Source organism: Mus musculus, chromosome 17 (assembly GCF_000001635.26).
Source record: "Mus musculus strain C57BL/6J chromosome 17, GRCm38.p6 C57BL/6J".
Taxonomy (NCBI): Eukaryota; Metazoa; Chordata; class Mammalia; order Rodentia; family Muridae; genus Mus; species Mus musculus.
The window spans coordinates 27650324-27665371 of record NC_000083.6 but is presented as its reverse complement, the minus strand read 5'-3'; the positions used below and the strand labels follow the sequence as shown (position 1 = coordinate 27665371).

At 51.0% G+C, this 15048-nt stretch overlaps 1 protein-coding gene across 3 annotated transcripts in view; it reads right to left on the bottom strand.

The window, feature by feature from the left end:
- The window catches only part of Pacsin1 (protein kinase C and casein kinase substrate in neurons 1), a 55528-nt gene extending 45747 nt beyond the window's left edge, over positions 1-9781 (bottom strand). For all 3 annotated transcript variants that reach the window (NM_001286743.1, NM_011861.3, NM_001286744.1), the window contains exon 1: positions 9613-9781. The gene's annotated coding sequence lies outside the window, so the exon portion shown is untranslated. The remainder of the gene's footprint in view (positions 1-9612) is intronic.
- Between the last annotated feature and the right edge of the window lie 5267 nt (positions 9782-15048).

Here is a 15048-nt window from a genome sequence, read left to right as displayed (position 1 = left end):
CTGGAACAGTGAGCGAGCTGAGCACACAGCTGGGAGCAAGAAGCCACCAGCCTGGGAAGGTTTCCTGTACACCACGCAGGGCCTGCCACCAACTGAGCCACATCCACACCATGTATTTTGAGACAGGGTCTCGTAAACCCCAGGCTGGCCTGAAACTCGCTCTGGAGTAGAGGGTGGTCTTGAACTCCCGACCCTCCTAATTTCATTTCCCAAGTGAGAATCTGGCTTGTTTTAATTTTAACATTTCTAATATTTACACATGTATGTGTGTGATGTATGTATGTATGTATATATATGTATGTACCTATTACGACACCCATATGGAGGTCAGAGGAAAGTTGGTGCCAGGGATCAAACTCAAGTCATTGGGCTTGTTGGCAATTGCCTGAGCCTTCTTGAAGGCATTGCTGTTGTTGTTGTGAGAGTCTCACTATGTAGCCCTGACAGCCCTGGAACTCTATATATAGCCCTTGACTGTGGACTATGACTGGCCTTTGACTCACAGAGAGCTGCCTGCCTCTGCCTCCTGCATAATGAGACTAAAGGTGTGCATAGCTGTGCCCGCCTGGGGCCGTCTAGGGCTCACAACCATCCATAATGAGATCTGACTCCCTCTTCTGGAGTGTCTGAAGACAGCTACAGTGTACTTACATATAATTAAAAAAATAAATAAATCTTTAAAAAAAAAAGGAAAGAAAGTTGCCCAGAGAAAGTCCTTATCTCAGATAGACAAGATGGCTCAGTGTGTAAAGGCGCTTGCTGCCAAGCCTGATGACCTGAGTTTGATCCCTCAGACCCACACTGTAGGAGAGAACCGACTTCTGCAAGTTGTCCTCCGACCTCCACACGAGTGTGTGTGCTCACGTGCACAAAAATCTGATTAAAAATTTCTAGTTGTAAAATATTCTTATTTATTTATTTATTTATTTGTGTGTCTGTCTGTCTGTCTGTGAGTGAGGACATGCGTACCACGTGCTTTCAGTGACCTCGGATCCCATAAGAAGAAGCTGTGGGACCCAGAGGGACTGGGGATCCAGATAGATGTGAGCCCCTGCAAGTGCAGCCAGTGCTCTTAACTACCAAGCCATTGCCCCTGACCCCACCAATAAACTTTTAAACAGAAAGTCTTTACGCCCAGGCATGGTGTGGCACGCCTTTAACTCCAGCACTCAGGAGGCAGAGGCAGATGGATCTCTATGAATTTGAGGTCAGCCTGGTCTACAGAGCCAGTTCCAGGCCAGTCAAGGCTACATAGTGAGACCTTGTCTTACACAAACAAACAAAAGAAAGTCCTTATTTTAGAGGCATGTCTTCAGATAGGCATGGTGAATCGATACCTGAGATTTGGTTAGAATGATTGCATTACTGGAGACTGCAGGCAAGGGAGAAGCAGACATCAAATACTACTTTCTTTATGTATATGAATTATATTTTTGGACAATAAAGAATTTTCAAATAAGGCTGGAGAGATGGGTAAGCTGTTAAGAGGAATGGCTGTTCTTTCAGAGGACCTGAGTTTCAGCTCCCACAAGACAGCTCACAATCATCTATAACTCAGTCCCATGATCTCCTATGCCCTCTTCTGGGGTGCAGATGCACATGCAGATGAAACACACACACATACATACATACATACATACATACATGTTTTGTTTTGTTTTTTCGAGACAGGGTTTCTCTGTGTAGCCCTGGCTGTCCTGGAACTCAGTCTGTAGACCAGGCTGGCCCTGAATTTTCTTTTTTTTTTTTTTTTTTTTTTTTTAAGATTTATTTATTACATGTAAGTACACTGTAGCTGTCTTCAGACACTCCAGAAGAGGGAGTCAGATCTCATTACGGATGGTTGTGAACCACCATGTGGTTGCTGGGATTTGAACTTCGGACCTTCGGAAGAGCAGTCGGGTGCCCTTACCCACTAAGCCATCTCACCAGCCCCGGCCCTGAATTTTCTAATTCTTTGCAGCAGGGTCTCAAATCCGCTGAGATGTGTTTCCTTCTCTTTGAGTTTGTGAATCATTTTGGGGGGGGGGTGTTGAGACAGGGTTTCTCTGTGTAGCCCTGGCTGTCCTAGAACTTGCTCTGTAGACCAGGCTGGCCTTGAACCCTGAGATCCACCTGCCTCTGCCTTCCAAGCGCTGGGATTAAAGGTGTGCACTACCATGACCCTTAATAAATAAATCTTTTTCTTTTAAATTTACAAATTAAAGACAGAGAAGATATCAAGTCCTAGAGACAATCCCTACCCGCCACCACCACACACACACATGCACACGCATTCACACACACATGCGCACACACACACACACACACACACACCCCAAAAGACAGAAGATTCAGAAGGATGAGGCAGGAGGACTCCAATGTAGAAGCCAGCTACAGAGGGAACTCAAAGGGAGCCTAGGTAATTTAGTGATAGCCTGTCTCAAAATAAAATAGGGCTAGCCTGGTGTATGTAGCAAGTTCTAGACTAGTCAAGGTTATACAGCAAGACCCTGTCTCAAAATACATAAAGAATTTATTTTTTAAAGACAGAAGAGGAAATAGTCCAAGAGCGGCCCTGAGTGGTGCAAAGCCCCTCAGTGACTCAGGGGTGGGCCTCAGCCTGGACCAGCCCTACCTTCCTGCTATGTCACGGCCACCTCTTTGGTGGCAGGCATGCTCTTGGGAAGGGCCAGGTGCTACAGGGTGGAGCTGAGGAATGAAGAAGGGGCTGCTCCACCCCTGAGCCACCTGCTCTAGAAGGATCCAACGAAGCGGGTCATTTAAAATGTCCATCACGAGTGCCAGGTATGCTGGTACATGCCTGTCATCCCTGCACTGAGGAGGTGGAAACAGGAGGACCAGAAGTTCAAAGCCAGCCTAGGCTCTAGAGTCAGAGTGAGGCCAGCCCAGGCTACATGAGACCTTGTTTCAAACAAACAACTGATTAAGTGAATGTCCAGCGTCAGCGATTACCAGTTGTCTCACCGATCTCTTGGCTGTATCTCCATTCAGTCTTGCCCGGACCTCGTCCCCAGCCCCAATCCATACCTGTCCCTGCTTTAAGTCAGCCTGGAATCTCCCCTCCATCCTTTGAACTCACCACCCCTCTCTTCTGAGTCCGCTACTTCCACAATAGCTATCCAGTATGCTCAGCATCCCTGCATAAGCATCCCTGAAACCAGTGATGCTCCCGGCCTGCCTCAAGGGGTCAGCGGAGGGAGGACACAAAACTCTAGAGCCAGACCGGTGTCTATTCACAGTGCGACTGACTCCAACCCAAGGGCAACCAATGCCTTCTTCTGGCCTCTCCTGGAACCAGATATGCATATGGTATACATACATAGATACAGTCATTTGTATCCATAAAACAAATTTTTTAAAAATCCTAATTAAATTAAAAAAAAAATGAGCCAGGCAGTGGTGGTGCATGCCTTTAATCCCAGCACTTGGGAGGCAGAAGTAGGCGGATTTCTGAGTTCGAGGCCAGCCTGGTCTACAGAGAGAAACCCTGTGTCAAAAAACCAAAACCAATAATAATAACATAATCAAACCCTAATCATATATAAAGTCACCTGCTTTAACCTATCATGAGTTATAACTATCTTTTCAGGTTGTCCCTTTCCCTCCAGTATCCCCAGAGGCCTACAACAGTGCCTGGGGCGGCTGACTGAATGACAACAGAATGAAGAACTACCTTGGTTGGCAGGAGTGTGAGGGGCCGGGGGAGGGGGGGTCCTCACTAGATTCGTCTTCCTGGTGACCTGTCACTCACCACTGCTGCTTGCTAAGACTGCACCTATTGGGCTCACCCCCAAAATGATGTTTCCAAAAAGGGGGTGCCAACGTACTCTCTCTCAGAGATGTGATGGGTTTGTCTGCCACACCCTCGGCCAGGAAAAGGCTTACTGCAAGGATTTGTGCCGTGCTGGATTAACCATATTTAGAAGCTCCACGTTGATGGTAAACCTCTCTGCCCCATCTGAACGGGCAAGCGCTCGCCGGGCGGCGTGCAGAATCAGTTTACAGACACAGAATTCAAAACTGCTCTGTGGGCTGGGGCGGTGGCTTGGCGGGTAAAGTGGCTCACCCTGTGAGCATCAGGACCTGAGTTTGAGTCCCCAGAACACACACCAGGCTGGGTACAGAAGTGTCTGTAATCTCAGCGCTCCTACCGCCAGAGAGGAGGAGACAGGAGAATTCAGGGAAGTCTGGACTGAGCAGCACAGAATAAAGACCTTGCGGGAGACCCTGAGGTCTAACTTCCATGCTTACACAGCTGAACACGAACACACACACACACACACACACACACACACACACACACACACACACACAAACACACACACGCGCGCGCGCGCGCGCGCACGCGCGCGTGCGGATCTGTTAATTTCAAATAAGTACCCACCACCCCTCTCCCAGGACAGAAAAGGAACAAATATGAGACTCCTCTCTCTTTCCTTCTCCATCCCTAAACACGGCCTCCTAGAGGTCAAAGGGCACCAATACAATTCAGATTTTTTTTTAAAGATTTATTTATTTATATGTAAGTACACTGTAGCTGTCTTCAGACACTCCAGAAGAGGGAGTCAGATCTCGTTATGGCTGGTTGTGAGCCACCATGTGGTTGCTGGGATTTGAACTCCGGACCTTCGGAAGAGCAGTCGGGTGCTCTTACCCACTAAGCCATCTCACCAGCCCTGCAATTCAGATTTCAACTCAAGTTTGTCTTTTTTTTTTTTTTAATCATTACCTTTATTTGTTTACTTATCGTGGCATGTACCATAGTACACTCGTGGGGGTCACAGATCGGCTTGTAGAACTTGTTACCTCCTTCCACTGTGAGGGGGTCCTCAGTGCTGGCAGCCATCAGCACCAGATCAAAATGTTTCTGTCAGGGTTAAGCCCAGGACTTTCACAGGAGAACGCTCAGCATGTACTTTGTTACTGAGATATCATGAAAAAACCCTCTTTTTAATACAAGTATGCTCATGCAACACTTGGGATATATTTATGCTAAAAAGGAGTGAAACAAATTTTACTTATCTGAATTTTTTTAAATATATGAGTACTCCATCTGCATGTACACCTTCCTGCCAGAAGAGGGCATCAGATCCCATCACAGATGGTTGTGAGCCACCACATGGTTGCCGGGAATTGAACTCAGGACCTCTGGTAGAGCAACCAATGCTCTTAACCTCTGAGCCATCTCTCCAGCCCCTGAGTTGTTGTTGTTGTTGTAATGATGGGATTTAACCAAGGTCTCAGGCACACTACACTAGCCACGTCCCTTACTCAAATTCAGGTTTCACCATTAGCCAGGCATCCCAGATGTTATTCGACCACCCCTATCCCAGCTTATCCCAGCTTTTACATTTTTTTCGATATACTTGTTTTATTTTATGTGTATGAGTGTTTTGCCTGCATGGATACCTGTGTACTCCAACGATGTCAGAAGAGGGCACCAGATGCGTAGGGGCTCAAGCTACAAACAGTTTTGATCCACCCTGTGAATGCTGGGAACCAAACCCAAGTTGATCCTCTGCAAGAGCAGCCAGTACTCCTAACCACTGAGCTACCCTCGCACTAGCATTCTCCCACCTCTTGATGCTTATGGCCCCTTGTCCTCCCAGTCTTCAGGAGCCCCAGTCTGAAGGCTCAAGGCACCTCACCAATAGCCTCTGTCTTATCATCCAAGCTCCTGCCTCACAAAGTCCTCTTCCGGTTCCTCCTGTCCACCCTTCCTAGAACAAAGCATTCTCTATCGCCCTGGCTGTCTGGGTACCATCTATAGACACCCCACACTGGTACCCGGCAGCTGTGCAAAGCCTGTGGGGTCATCTGTGATTGCCACTGTCACTGAACTAAAGCTTTGCTTCTGGGGGTGGGTGGCTCCTGTTGGGTACCTCCCAGGGCCCTGGCCACCCCGTCTCAGTCCTTCATGGTCATGGAAACCAACTGCAAGGTACACGGACAAAGGGCCGCAACGGTAGCTAATGGCTTTCCAGTCTGAGCTAAATGATTCGCACCGAACGCCAATTATTTTTGCAATAAGAAAAACCGAAAGCTTTTTCTTTGAAACAGTCTCGTATAGTCTAGGTTAGACTCAAAATGAGCTGCAAAACTGGACTTGGTTCTTAATCCTCCTGCTTCTACCTCCCAAGGGCTGATATCATAATGTCTACACACACACACACACACACACACACACACATATATAGACATACACATCTGACTTGAAAGGTTGGGTTTGTTTTTTCTTGTATTTTATAGTTATTTATTGGCCACAGCGTGAGTGGAAGTCAAAGGGCAACCAGGGGGAACTGGTTCTCTCCTTCGCCCACGTGGGTCCCAGAAATTGAACTGAAATCATCTGTCGTAATGGCAAGTGCCTTTCCCCACTGAGTCATCTCACCAACCTGGAAGGTGGTGGTGTTGTTCTGATTTGGTTTTGTTTTCCTTCAAGAAAAAAATATAAGGCGGGGGGAGGGGTGTTGCTCAGCAGTTGAGACTTCACCCTGTTCTTCAGAGGATGAGTTGCTTCCCAGCAAGCACTGTGGACAGCTCCCTACCGCCTATCGACTCAGCTCCAAGGGGATGCAACAGCATTAATCTCTACAGGCACACGCACTCACCTGCACACCTACACATGAGAATAAGTAACAAAAAGCAGAGGCAGAGAGGCAGAGAGGCAGAGAGGCAGAGAGGCAGAGAGGCAGAGAGGCAGAGAGGCAGAGAGGCAGAGAGGCAGAGAGGCAGAGAGGCAGAGAGGCAGAGAGGCAGAGAGGCAGAGAGGCAGAGGCAGAGGCAGGTGGATCTCTGTGGGATTGAGGCTACCCTGGTCTACAGAGTGAATTCCAGGCCAGTGAGCTACATAGTGAGTGAGACCCTGTCTCAAAAAAAAAAAAAAAAAAAAAAAATCTACTAAGCAGGGTGGTGGTGGCACATGTCTTTGATCCCACCACTCTGGTGAGTTCAAGACCAAGCTGGTCTTTTAAAAAAAAAAGGAGGGGGGGGGGAAAGCTGGAGAGATGGCTCAGTGGTTAAGAGCACTGTCTGCTCTTCCAGAGGACCTGAGTTCAAATCCCAGCACCCACATGGTGACTCACAACCATTTCTAATGGGATCCAAAGCCCTCTTGTGGTTGTCTAAAGACAGTGACAATGTACTCACATACATTAAATAAATAAATAAATCTTAAAAAAAAAAAAAAGACCAAGTTGGTCTACAGAGTGAGTTCTAAGATAGCCAGGGCTACACAGAGAAACCCTGTCTCAAACAAAACAAGACAAAACAAAACAGTATAATAATAATAATACTAGTAGAAATGTAAAAAACAAAACAAAACAAAAATTTAAATGTAAAACTAAGGGTTGGCGCCATATATCACAGAAGAAACAACCTAGCCTAGAATCCCTCAGTGAGGGGCTAGGGGCGTGGCTCAGCAGAAAGTGCTTGTCATAAAATGTTCCAGGCCTTTGGCTGGAGCCTGTTCCTCCTCTCCTCAGCACAGTCATTCTCTCCTGTCCTCTTCTTGCTTCTGTGGGGAGGACCCCCGATCAGTGAGCTCCTTCCCCATTGGCCCTTCCTGTCCTTCCTCCCCTGACAGACCCCCAGAAGCCACTCTTCTTCCGTGAGTCTCCCACTGCCACTCAATCCTGCCAGGGATGCAACCATCTCCTGCAGAAGAACCTTTCAAATGACGCACTACGTCACACTTTCCACAAGTAAAGGTCTCTCTGTGTCGGCCTTGGGGGGGGGGGGGTCACCAGACCAAGACACACCTCCTTCATCCTTCGACTGTCTCCATAACCCAGGGAAGATGTCACTCAAAGACTGGGGCAACGGGTCTGGGGAGAGGAGCAAGACGGGGCAAGGGCCATGGGCACGGAAGCTTTGGAAGACTGGCAGGCCAGAGCAGGGTGGCTTTGCTGAGGAACCGAACGAGAGTGAGAATTCAGAGCGATGGAAAGCAAGAGAGGGAGGAAGAGGAGTCAGCTGACTGGCAGGGTGGTACAGCCCTACTCAGGGAGAGCTGTGCACCTGTCAAAGGAACAAGGCAAGCCAAAAGGGCTCTCTGCCAGGGCCCATGTCACCTTTTACACACACAGTTTACTCATAAGACCCCAAAGACCTAGAAGAGCCCGGCTGGGGCCGTCCCAGCCCTGGAAGCTGACCCAGATTGTCTTGTGACAGTTGAGATGGAGCACTGGAGGAGAAATCACCACCGCAGACGCTTGAGGAAAGGAAGACCTTAAGCAAAGGGCCAGGCTCCCCGGGGACACAGGGCGGCCAACGAGTCAGTCAGGAACCAACAGGACAGAAGCCCCACCAATAGTCACAGCTGACATTCAACCCCAGGCTTAAAGGAGTTTCTTGGTGGCTCTTTGGTCCGGGGGAATAGAAAGACCAAAGGGGTTCCCCTCCATTTTCCAGCTTGGTAGCTATTGCCCAAAGTTTACATATTCATTCATTCATTCATTCATTCGTTCATTTGTTCGTTTGTTCATAGTGAAAACATTTCTTCAGTGAGGAGCCCTTCTCAGACACTGACAATGTCAGAGACAAGTCAGATTCTTAGCCTGAAGGCCCTTTGGTCTAGAGGGGGACAGGCCAGACATAAGTAACCTCCGGGTTGACAGGGTTCAAGAACATGGGGCCAGAGGTGACCTCTCCCCTGGGGAGTCAGGAAGCTGCTTAGAAAGAGTGATCTGAGTAACGGGCAAACATCTGATAAGAAAACCAGGCTGCGGGCAGAGCTTCCCAGACCACTGGCAATCTGCACCCCAGCTGTGCTGGGGCCCCTGACAATGGGCTATTTCTGGTTGTGCCTAGAAAAAGAAGGTGCCTCATGTTTAAGTTCCCCCAGGCTGCAGAGCTGTGCTTGGGGGAGGTGGGGGTGGGGGCAAGGCTGGAACTTAAAAATCGGGGGTTTGAAGCTGAGTCTAGCCAAGCTCTGGGGTTTGCCACTGTGTCGCAGACACATTAATGACCCTTTAACCTTTCCACAGCCTCCTCAAAGGTGAACACAACCGGGAGAGCGCCCCAACCGTGACCAAATGGGCTGAGGTTGGTGGAGGGAGAAGGCGGTGTGGCTGGCGCAGAGAGGATTCTGCAGCATCTGCGGGGGCCCTCAGCATCGCCACCTCCTCTTTCCTTCCACCTCCCACCCCCAGCTGGTGGGGGGAGGGGTCGGAAGCAAAGAAGGAAGTACCTGTAATCTAAACCAGACATCGCCGCCTGTGCTTCTCCCCAGCCCACTCTGATCCAGAAATAACATACGCACCAAGCTGGCATCGGCCCACCCATCCCAGCTGGCCCCAGAAAAACATACAACACCGGGGGGGGGGGGCAGCCCCAGCTTCCCAACGATCATGCTTCTTCCCCTTTCCCCAGGGTAAAGGCCTCCCCCTTAGCATCCTCAAGGGGTCATTCTGGCACTGGCTGGGTCAAGCCAAGAGCATCCGGGGGCGCGCGCCTACCTCTCCCCAGATACCTGCCCTCGGCTGTATTCAACGCCATCATATACTGAGCATCTGCATCACGCACTGAAGCCCTGGACTCCCCGAACCCCCAACACTACCCCACCCCCACCCCCAAACCCGCGCTCTCTCCACGCTCTAGAGCCCCTACCTGGGCGCCGGAGCACCGGACACCATCAGCGGGGCGGGTGGCAAAGCGGGCGGCGGCGGCGGCCCAGCCTCAAGCCCGGCCGGCTTCCCGGGGGAGGAGGAGGAAAAGGAGGAGGAGAAGGCTGGCGCGACCGCCGCGCGTCTCTCTGGGGCTGCGGGAAGGAGGAAGGTCAGAGACTCCGCCGAGCGCAGCGCCGCGCGGGGGCGGAGGCGGCGCGGATTAGAGCGGCTTCTCCGTGAGCCAATGGCGACGCGGTGGCTGCGCAGGTGGCAGCACCGCGGTACCCGGAGGCCGCGCCCGCCCGGCCGCCTGCTCCCCAGCTCGGTGTGTTTGATTCCTGCGCGCTCCTAATACCTGCTTCTCATGCGGGGGTTCACGCATGATAGGGGTTTGCTGTATAACCCTGGTGTGATGACCCCCTCCCTATCCGTGTGTGTCGGGTTCATGGAGAACAGGATACTTAAGATTGGCCAAATAGTAAGGATGCTCTCCTCTGCCCTATCCCACGGCCCACTCCCACACTCAGCTCTGCCAAGAAGGCCTGTGTGGATCCTCAGGCCAGTTCACCTCAGCTGGCTGTCAGCAAAGCTAGCTGGAGGCCTTTTTGGAGGTTCTCTGGGACTTGGGGATCCAAACGGTGACACACAGCTGCTGCCTTGTATTCTAACTGCTTCCAGGAGCCGGACTGTTGCCCCAGGGAGTGGGGCCTGACTCAGAAGAGCAGAGGATTCATTCAATGTGTCCAGAGTGTGACACAAACCAGAGAAGGAAGACCAGGAGGCGAAAACTGCCCACCTCTGCCCCTCCCTACCTTGAGAGACCTGGATGTTCACAGGGTTCGAAGAAGGAAGTCTTCCTGAACCCCTGGTGGTGAGGCTAACCGTGAGCTCTGAAGTTCACCAGTTCAGGAGCCCAGAGGAATGCCTGCATACAGTGTTCGTTCATTTGCTAAGAATTCCATGGACAGTTTCAAGCTATATTGTTGTTTTGTTTTTAAGATTTATTTATTTGTATAAGTACACTGTAGCTGTCTTCAGATACACCAGAAGAAGGCATCAGATCCCGTTATAGGTGCATGATGGTTGTGAGCCATCATGTGGTTGCTGGGATTTGAACTCAGGACCTTCGGAAGAGCAGTCAGTGCTCTTAACCGCTGAGCCATCTTTCTAGTCCTCAAGCTATATTATTAGAGCATAGAAGAAGACATCACTAAGACATCACCAGGCAGCATCTCATCTAGGGTAGGACCAGACAGTCAAGTATTATTAGTCAGGGAACCGAGGGATAGAATGGATGACTCTTACTTTACGAAGGGGCTTATCAGATCGGCTTAAACAATACAAGCGTCTGCATGCAGGACAGGCTGAGAATCCCGAAGCTGTCCCAGGACACCGGGTTCCTCAGGAGTCCCAGTGTGGCACTGAATGCATGGAGGATTCCTGAAGAGGCCCCGGAGTCATCAGAGGCCTTCAGGGGACTTTGGAAGGTTGAAACGTGGGGTTCTGGTTGCAGCGGCCGCAGCAGCAGCAGAGCAGATGCATTCACCAGCATGAAGCCAAGGTGGGCAAGGCAAGGGTACGGTGCCCCACCCCCCAACTTCTTACGTCACGCCACCCCAAGGAGGCACGTCTCACCACGGGAGAGTCTCTTTTCCCCTCAGTCAGTTCCTCCCTGAAACGCCCTCCACTCCCTCCACGCTTACCCGGAGTCTCTTACTTCTTTCCGGATCCAATCAAGTCCAGATTAACCACCACAGTGGCTGGTGTTCCACGGAAGGTTGAGAGCTCTGGGCAGAGCTGTCCGGAAAGGTTTTCTCCTGGTGCTGAAGGAGAGCTGAAATCCAGGTTAGACAGGTGGCTGATACAGTAGCCTGGGGCTGATGAGGCCCACCCTCCAGGCCTGCCTGAGCACCCTGATTCCTATTTCCCCGCACCCCAACCTGGAGTTTACCATCAGCCCCAGGCAAGGCTGTGAGGCTCACGAGGGTGGGACAGCTGTCTGGGGAACACCCTGACTCAGTCGCCTTATCTTGATAACCGTGTGACAAGCTGTTGGTGGAGTGGCTGGGGTGTAGGGGAGCCACGGACACACACGGGGCTCTGTTCATGGTTTCAATGATGGCTGGAACCAAACAAGGGAGGTGGAGTATCCACCTGCTGCTCGGAATTTATAACCACAACGGTCTGAGTAGCCAGTGCTCTCTCCCAGGGCTGTGCAAATGCACCCCTTATGGCAGAAGTGTTTTCACATCAAGAGGCTGATTCCCCACAGAGGTTCTCACAGAGGTGTGAAGAGGGAAAGGCTAGAAAAGCCTGCCCCTCCCCTTGTCATTGTCATGCTAGACAGTAAAGTATTTTCATGGAGACAAATTGGAGCCCTGGGGGGCTGGGTGTGTGTGTGTGTGTGTGTGTGTGTGTGTGTGTGTGTGTGTGTGTGAGGGCTGAGAAGGCAGAGAGGCATCGATGATGATGGTGGTGGTGATGATGGTGAAGATGATGATACTTTTAAGAAAAAAGCCAGTGGAGTCCACAGCCCCAAACTTCCCAGACAGGATATATCCCTAGACGGTCAGACATTTGGAGGGTTGAATAGAAGGCTATGATAGAGTGGGGAAGAGAAGCCGGAGGCTGGGAGAAAGCACAACCTTCACAGAGCTGTAGGTCCGTCAGGAGACTGGGAGGGCATAAGAACATGGCTCAGTTAGCTGAGTGCTTGCTGAGCACACCCAAAGCCCTAGGCCCCCAGCACATAGCTGGTGACATAGCTGGTGACAGTGGTTCAGGCCTGTAGTAACCCCAGTGGTCCAGAAGGAGTCTGTGGTCATCTTGGGCCTCTTGAAAAATCCAACAGGAGGTCGGTAGGGTGGTATATAGCTTTCATTCCAGCACTCGGGAGGCAGAGGCAGGCAGATTTCTGAGTTTGAGCCCAGCCTGGTCTACAGAGTGAGTTCCAGGACAGCCAGGGATACACAGAGAAACCCTGTCTCGAAAACAAAACAAAACAAAACAAACAAACTAACTAACTAACTAACAAAGAGAGGCTTAGTGGTTAAGATAACTTACTGCTCTCCTAGACGCCCTAATTTTGGTTGCCAGCACCCACATGGGGCAGCTCACACCTGTCTGTAACTTCAACTCAAGAGCATCCTCACGCCCTCTGCAGGACTCATTAGACACCTGCACCCGTGTGCGTGTGCGCAGAGTCCTGAGCAGACACACATGCCTTAAAAAACAAAGCAGTCTCTTTTAAAGACCAAACAAACAAAAGTAGAGAGGAGAGAGGGTAAAGACAGAAGGCAGCCAGGGGCTCTCTGTGCAGAGCTGAGGTGTGGCTGGGGTTGAATTCAGAACACATGCGCACACACACACACACACACACACACACACTGTGTAACCTAAAATAAAATGTTTCGGGAACTGACGCGGGATGTCCACACTTCCCAATTTAGACCAGCTTCCTTGTAGACTTTCTAATTGCAGACCTTCTGCTTGCCTGTCCAAGGTGAACCTAACCCACCTTCCTGCTTTGCGCCCCGCCCCGACCCCTTCCTGTTCCGCGTACCTCCCCCACCCTCCCTCCCGTTTTGCGCCTCTGCTTCAATACAGATGCCCTCCGTTTCCGGCACAGCAACTCTTCCTTTTCTGAGCATTTCCCACGTCTCTCGTGTCCTGGCCTCACGTTCTCTCAGCCCCGTGGAGATCTGACCCCTGTATGTTTCCATGGGGCTGTCCTTCCCACCCAGAGCCCTGAACCTCCCTTGGTCCATCCTCCCTCAGACTCTGGGCCACGCAGAAGGAAGACAGCGCTGGTCCTGAGGGGTTTGCAGATGCCAGCGAAACACAAAAGACGTAGGGACAGAAAGGCAGGCCAGCACTGAAAGGCGCGGAAATAAATAAATCAATGAATGAATAATGGATTGGTAATTGATACTGCGTGTTAGGCCTGGAAGAGGGGGCCGGGCAGAAGGGAGACTCCAGTTGCCCTGTCTTCCTATAGAAAAAAAAAGGGGGGGGGGAAGGAGAGCCGTTTTGAGTTCTCTTTCTCTCCCTCAGACAGTCATGTGTATCTTCCTATGGTGGTCTTGAGCCGTTGCAGGTGAGGTCCAACTTCTGACCCTTACCCTCGCTCCACAGTGCTGGGATTGCAAGCATGCACCACCATGCCCAGTTTGCGGTTTTGTTGTTGTTGGTTTTTGTTTTTTGGGTTGTTTGTTTGTTTGTTGTTTTTATTTTTTCAGACAGGGTTTCTCTGTGTAGCCCTGGCTGTCCTGGAACTCACTCTGTAGACCAGGCTGGCCTCGAACTCAGAAATCCGCCTGCCTCTGCCTTCCAAGTGCTGGCATTAAAGTCATGTGCCACCATATTGGCTAACAATTATCTATTATTATTATTATTGTGTGTGTGCCCTGCATCCATATGTGTGTTTGAGCACAAGTGCCACGGTGTGTGGATGGAGGTCAGAAGATAACTTTTGGGAGCCAGTGTTCTTCCTCCAGGAGCCGGGATTGAACTCAGGCCACCAGGCATCTGCAGCAAGCACCTTTACTTGCCGAGCCTTCTGCGCATGCTCAACAGGCACTGTCCACACCTCCAGGCCAACCACCCCTGTTCTTTCCACAGCTTGAAAAGGAAGGCCAGGGATCTATCCCACTGTGGGTAGATGGGATTCTGAAGCCCAGAGAGTGAAAGAGGCTCGTTCCAAGTCACACAGCACTTCAGTGACAGAGCTGGGGCTATAAACAGATCTCTGAGCTCTGATCTGGTCCTTGCCACCTTGAGTCCTGTTTGGAGGCTGGGCAAGATGGATCCGGGAGTCTGGCTGGGTCTAGGCTGCCTAGGACAGGGTTTTATTTTCTACGCTCCCTTTCAGCAACCTGACGTGGGAATGGGCAGTGCTGAGGGACGGCCTTCCGGCTCTCTCTCCTCATGGCGCCGTCAGCTCGCTTCAAGCTCTCGGACAGTGAGTCACCTGCCTGGTGGACAGGGACGATTGCCAGCCGCACCTTGGACCCTGAGACCAGATGTCAGGAGCCTTGCAATGGTTTCTCTGCCACTGACTTATGGCTGGAAACCACACCTCCTGCATGAAACCCTTAACCTTTAGGGGTACCCAGATTTAGGACCCCGGAGACAGCTTACCCAGGACACACAAACAAACAGAGCCGTCCCTGTACCGGGTTCTTTCTGAATTTGAGGCATAGGAACCATGGGGACGCTGTAATTACTGACCATCATGGTACAGGCTGGGATATGGAGGCCAGAGAGGTTAGGTAGCCTGTGTGATGTCACACAGCTGGAAAGCCTTGGAGCTGTGAATCCAATCCAGGCAGGACTGAGGCAGAAAGAAAAAGCAGACTGGACTAGGTGCTTACTTCAAGCCAGAGGGCTCGACGTCGCTGCGGTCCTGTGGCTATGGCCTGGACGCCCTCGCCACCTA